The following is a 6,723-nucleotide window of genomic DNA, read 5'->3' on the forward strand; positions in this document are numbered from 1 at the left end:
CAGCATTTCAACAAATCAGTTGACTGACCATGTCATTACAGTTCAAAAAAGATTTCCTCAAATCAAAATGGATTATTTATTTTATATTTAAAATTTAAAACTTTAAAAAGTACACTTTACATAATTAATTATGAAAAAAAGAATAGAAGAATTTAAAATAGTATTTTAACAAAGATTAAGATATTATTTTACAAAGATCCTAAAAAAATATCCAAACAAACGTTGATTCAAACGTTATGAACCTACGCAGTTTTATATTATAAGACTGACAGTCACACACACAAGTTTGCTTACTCAGTGTATTGGGCCAGGGTGCTGAGTGAGGTGCTGGAACTTGAAATGCATGTATCATTACGTTACAGTTCTGTTAGGATTTGACTGCCATTTTACAGGGACTTTCTATTCTTATTGTTAACAGTTTTATTTAGTATAGACTGTTCCTGATTGAGAATAATATTCTCTGCTCAGTCCAACTGGTGCATACTTAGCATTTGATTCACATATTTCGAATTCGTAGCAGTAAAAACACAAATTAATGTATTTAACAACTTTATTCTGATTTCAGGAGCACAGTAAGTATTAGTCGTAAATAACTTAGATATTTATGTGGAAGTTTACTCAGTCTGCTGCTCGAGCTCTGCTAATCGATGGTCCAGTATTTCAATTGTATATTCATTCGTGAGGTCGGCCTCGTCATTTTTTTTATATTCACGCAAAGCACAGTCGCGTGAAGATTTGGTAATTAAAGTGAAAAATGGGGGGAATAAAATATTTTTAGTAGCATTATTATTAATTCCTCAGACGACTTTGTGCTCAATTTTAAAAGAGGTTCTCCTGGCTTTGGAAAATCTTATCTGATTCAGGAGCAAATCACCGGTTACACTCCCCTATCACCAGTGATTCCTTGTTTTAAGCTGACACTCTGAAAAATGTATTGTGTAAGTGTTGACACTCAATTTGCATGATTAATAACAGATATCGACTCGTTACCCGTACTACTGCAAAAAACAAATATTCAGTTCACTGATTAAGAAGGAAGGTAAACACGGAAGAAAGTCACAGGATAAAAAGACACAGTAAATAAAGTCACAAATTTGATAGGACAAATAGTTCGTCCTATAATATATGACCTCGGGGGCATTATTTTTTATTTCTATTTACTGTTCTGATATATTTATTTTTAATATCAATATGCACCTCGCATTCAGAAAAAATTAAAAAAAATAAAATATCTGTATATATAAATGTATAAAAACCACAGTCACTTGTTTCTGTCAATATGGGGTTTAGGCAGCAACCATTTGATTTTCTGGGGGGGGGGGGGCATTGGATTTTTTCTCTGGACAAACTTTTTTCTTCGCCTTAGGTGAAAGACTATCTAAGATTATCTATTTTTTTAGCGACAAGTTGAAAACAACTTTTTATTAACATTTCAAAGTGCCTGTGATAAAAACGTTAAAAATTGAAGAAGAATGCGAAGTCATATCTTATATTACTTTTCCCTGTTTAATTCATTAAAATGTCTATGTCTTACCCCCTTGACTACGGTCATAGGGAAATACCCCCAAAATGGTACCCCAAGAGGGAAATTCCAAACACTTTTTTTTAACAATATTTGTTACACTTTTTTTTTTTTTTTTTAGTGATTTCAGTATAAAAACAATATACATGTATTGTATTTAAATATGAAATTTATTTGTATTCGTCACAAAACAGGGGAAATGCTTGGTAGAACCTTACTATACAAATCCATGATAAAAAAAAAGGTGGGATATGACAACTCTCCACAAGTGACCAAATGAAACAGAAATTAACAACTCAATGTCACTGTACAGCCTTCAACAATGAACAAAGCCCATACTGCATAGTCAGCTATAAAAGGTCCAGAAATGACAATGTAAAACAATTCAAACAAGAAAACTAACGTTTATTTATGTACAAAACTTATGATAGATGGAAAAACAGATATGTTACACATAAACAAACGACAATCACTGAATTATAGGCTTCTGATTTGGAACAGGTGTAAAGCAAAATTATATCTGGGTGAAATTTGATCCAGAGGAAAAAATGTGACAGTAGTTGTTGTTATTTTTTTATCTGGAGGAGAATATTTTCCTGGGATATTTTTTCCTTTGCCGTGAAATTCTATCTGAGTAGTTAACTTATTGAATAGTCCTTAGCAAAAACTTATCCTTTACAAACACCATGAAATAATAAAAGTGTATTTGAATTAAACCTCTATTGTAAACTAAAATGTATTATAATGGGATTCATTTCACAAATTATCATTGAAAAAAAATCCTGAAATATTCAAGTAAATATCATTCTTTTAAAAAGAAAATTATCATTAAACCATAGATGGGTATTACATCTATGATTAAACATAAGAAAGAAAACCAGAAATAATTTTAAAGATCGTAATTGTGAAATAATATCATGATTAAATAAGGTAAGCGAAATACATGTAAAAGTGAGAACTTTGTTTTCAGATCTCAGTACAATTATAAATTAAAAGGTAAAGGTAGAAATATAGTTGCATTACTACTGTTTAACAGTAATTGAAGAAGTTGATTATGATAATATTTTTTTAACTATATAAATAGTTTTGTCTGGTGAAAAAGATGTAGTTGCATATGGAAATCAGATATATTATAGCATAACAATATATTGGAACAAAAGCAATTTTAACAGCTGGATAGTATTTACCTGTTAAATTTTATCTGGCTTATTAAAAAATTATGTTGTAAGTCATCTTTTTATATAAATGAATATACAAAAAATAAGATTCAAGGACAAAATTTCACTATGAAATAGATTCAGGAATATTATTATATTAATGTCTTTAAAATATAAATTGCTCATAATTACCTCCCTTTGATAAATTATGCAAATTTGTTCTACCTTTGTGAAACATTTTATAGTTATAGTCAGGTATTTATTGATTGTGAGTATAAACTTACTTACTAGTTAATGGGACTATATTTCACAAGGTTCTGTGAAATATTGTACGGCAAATATATACCGATACATACTATCCGCATAACACAGATAGATTTTCACTCCTCTGGAAAACATCTACCTGTGAAATACCATGCCTGGAAAAATATTACCGGGACAAATTATCCCCAGGATAAAATATCACAGAGGAAGAAATAAACCGTTACACAGGCACATACATAAACAAATGTGGCAGGGTATAAGGAACTATGAAAATGTTTAGTTTTTGTGGTTTGGTCCTTTTTCCGGATACTGTAAGCAATAATGCTCCTTGATTTAGTGAATGGAATGATTGTAGGATGCACATGTCTGTCTGCCATATTTTATATGACCTTGACCTCATTTTTATGGTTCATTAGTCAATGTAACACTGCATTGTTTTGTCATTTTATCATATGCTTAAAGTAACAGGTACTAGTAGATTATATCTGGTGGATATGTAACAATTTTAAGATGTGAATGTCTGTCTGGCAGATTCATATAACCATGACCACATTGTATGGTTCTTAGGTCAATGCTAAGTTTTCTTGGTTTTGTCATTTTATCAGATATTATAAGCATGGGTCTACTTCATGTTGTATGGAATGACTGCAAGGTGTCATATAAAAATAGGAAGATGTCTGTCTGCCAAGGTTAATTTTACTGTGACCTCGTTTTCATAGAATAATGATAATTTTAAACGGCAAGAATAATGAGCAATATCAACTTTATATACAAATGAGGCATAATTTTCAGTTGCTTACTAGTTATGTAATACATGTAGTAGTTATTTTTGTCATTAAAATTAAGATAATCTTTACCCCTTTAGGTGTAGGGCAAGAACATTAAAGATAAAGGGAAACTACAAACAGAAGAAGTTATCAACAAAAATAGATTTACAGAGGTCAACAAGTCTAAATGGTAAGTCCACTGTTATTAAAGTTTTTGACCTTGAACAATGATTGAATATTTATTAAAATAAGATGTGGTATGATAAATGAGATTAGAGAAAACTATCCATCAGAGTTCAATTAAGAGGATGTAAGCATTGTACTTACTGTAAATTCAGAAATTATTGCGAGGTTTTTATTATTGCGAATAATGCGACAGAGTTGTAAACACAATAATTAAAACTCGCATTTTGTAATATTTTAACTGAATTAAGCATGACTTTGCTCAAAATCGTAAAAATTGAAATCGCATTCAAGTTTAAAATGACAAAATCGCAATAATAAGTGCACACAATAATTTCTGAATTTACAGTAATTATTAGAGGCCAATGATGGCCTGTAAGTAATACAAAAAAACCATACCCTATACATAATATAGTATTCTATAAAAGACAACACTAACACAATTTAAAACAAAGCAACAATTCAAACTTAAATATACCATACAAATTTTTAAAAACAAAAAATTATAAAAAACCAAAATGACATATATGAAACAACATCAACCACTGAACTATGTACAAGCTCCTGATATTAGACAGGCATAATATTTCTGGGTTGATATAAAAATAAGAGGCAGTCTGATATCCAATTAGACTTTTCTCCAATAGGGTTCAAATGACATTTAAGGAGGCTCTTGGGTATATAAAAAAGAAGATGTGGTATGATTGCCAATGAGACAACTATCCACAAAAGACCAAAATGACACAAACATTAACAATTATTGGTGACAGGTCACTGTACGGCCTTCAACAATGAGCAAAGCCCATACCGCATATAGTCAGCTATAAAAGGCCTCGATAAGACAATGTAAAACAATCAAGCGAGAAAACTAACGGCCATATTTATGTAAAAAAAATGAACAAAAAACAAATATGTAACACATAAACAAAATTACAGGCTCCTGACTTGGGACAGGTTTTTTTTTCATAACTTAACTTTATTTATTATATAAGTTGTTAATTTATCATATGGTACAAAAATCATTCAGATGACTTTCAAAATGTATATTCCTTTGTATCATTGAAACTCAAAATTATCTCCCTTTGGTGCCAAAATGCCATTTTTCAGCATTAGAATTGTAATATCTTTTTTAACTCATCTGTGACCTTAAGTTTTTATTATCATTTTCAAATAAACCGTTCTTAAACTAAACTATTTTAAAATTTAAGCCATTTCCATAATTTAGTTCTTTTTTCATTTCGATATTACCTCTATTTCTCCTATTAGTTCAACAGAAAAAAAAGTACCTTTACAAAAATGTATGCTTCTTTCTAAGGGGCATTGTAATCGTAAATAAATGGTGACCCTATTTTTTTCTTTTCTTTTTCTTTGAAATATTTGATAAAGTTCATTTATAGAAAAATATAGCGAAATCCTATAAAAATGATTTAGACCCGTAAGCCCATTAATTTAACAAAAATTAAACTTATATACAAACTTTATACCCGACAGTGGTTTTAATAACAGCACACAACATTTGAACAAATTGTAGACATTTGTTGCAATCGGGTTATCTTAAAAGTCTGCACCAAGGAACCAAACACAACGGTAATATGTAAATCATAGACACAAAGCACTAAAATAAGAGTCCTAACAATGAATATTCAAATGAAAGTTTATCGAAATGTCCGAAATGTTCGTAAACATGATAAAATAGTTATTTTATTGCTGCTCTTCACTGATAATTTTTGAATTTTGTGTATTTGTAGGTCAGACATCTTGATTTTCATGGTCATCATTCAACAGATCAATACTGAACAGAAAACTTAAAGTTGATATTTTTCTCCATAGTGCGACTTTTTTTATGAATTTGAAATGGAACATGTTTTTTCCTTCATTTATAAGAAAGAGGAAATTTCAACATAACGACTAAACAAAAAGATTGAGTCATATCATCACAATCATAGTCTAGATGCACAAGAACTTGATCACGGAAATGCAACAATGTACGGAATTATCAATTGGAAGAAGGACTGAATGAAAAAATTTTTAGTTTGTTGTTGTCTAAATAAACTTGCTTTTCATTTGAATTGCTCCATCCAATAAAGATGTATAGAGAAAGATCTTTGAAGAACAAATTGAAAAAATGTTTTGTCTAAGAATTGCAGGAATATTCTGGTGGATGAAATAGTTTTACTGTTTATTGACTTAATTCTTATGTAGCATGTATAGTGGACTGAATAATTGTACATAGCAAGCAATGAAAAAAGAAAACTACAACTTTAACTTTAACTTTTACATAATATTATGTATAAGGTATATAATTCAAATTGTTTGCATATTCATGTATTGCAATGAAACTATACATGCTATAACAAAGAAAAGTTCTATTTTTTAAAATAAAATAAAAAGACAAAGATTTCAAAACAACATTTTTTTCATTTATTTAGACATGTCATCATTTTGTTTTACTTAAAGGAATTTACTCTTTGACCGTATATATATTATTATACATTCAAAAATAAGAATAATCTTTATTGTCATACAAACAAATAAAAAACATGTTTGTAACAAAATGGAAAAAATAAATATATATATAAAATATAAAAATACTTGTATACATTTAAAACTATTTACTACCAAACAGCATTCATTGTAACATACACATTACTGTATAATTATGTCTATATATTTATAATTTGAATCCCATAGGATTTTATTTTGTCCCATGGGATATTAAAAATCCCATGGGATAAATATAATCCCATGGGATTTTTTTTGTCCCATGGGACAAGAAATATCCCATGGGACAACAATAATCCCATGGGACCAAAAAAAATCCCATGGGATT

At 29.3% G+C, this 6,723-nt stretch overlaps 1 long non-coding RNA gene across 2 annotated transcripts; it reads left to right on the forward strand.

Annotated features, from left to right (window-relative positions):
- The first annotated feature begins 846 nt into the window (after window positions 1–846).
- On the forward strand, window positions 847–6,331 carry LOC134686858 (uncharacterized). 2 transcript variants are annotated; one of them, XR_010101673.1, is made up of 3 exons: window positions 847–938; window positions 3,809–3,900; window positions 5,642–6,330. It is a non-coding gene; the product is annotated as an uncharacterized LOC134686858 (long non-coding RNA). The 2 variants fall into 2 exon arrangements; XR_010101678.1 differs by having other exon boundaries at window positions 921–1,039; window positions 5,642–6,331.
- The last annotated feature ends 392 nt before the right edge of the window (window positions 6,332–6,723 follow it).

The sequence above is a fragment of the Mytilus trossulus genome, chromosome 1 (genome assembly GCF_036588685.1).
Source record: "Mytilus trossulus isolate FHL-02 chromosome 1, PNRI_Mtr1.1.1.hap1, whole genome shotgun sequence".
NCBI classification, from domain to species: domain Eukaryota; kingdom Metazoa; phylum Mollusca; class Bivalvia; order Mytilida; family Mytilidae; genus Mytilus; species Mytilus trossulus.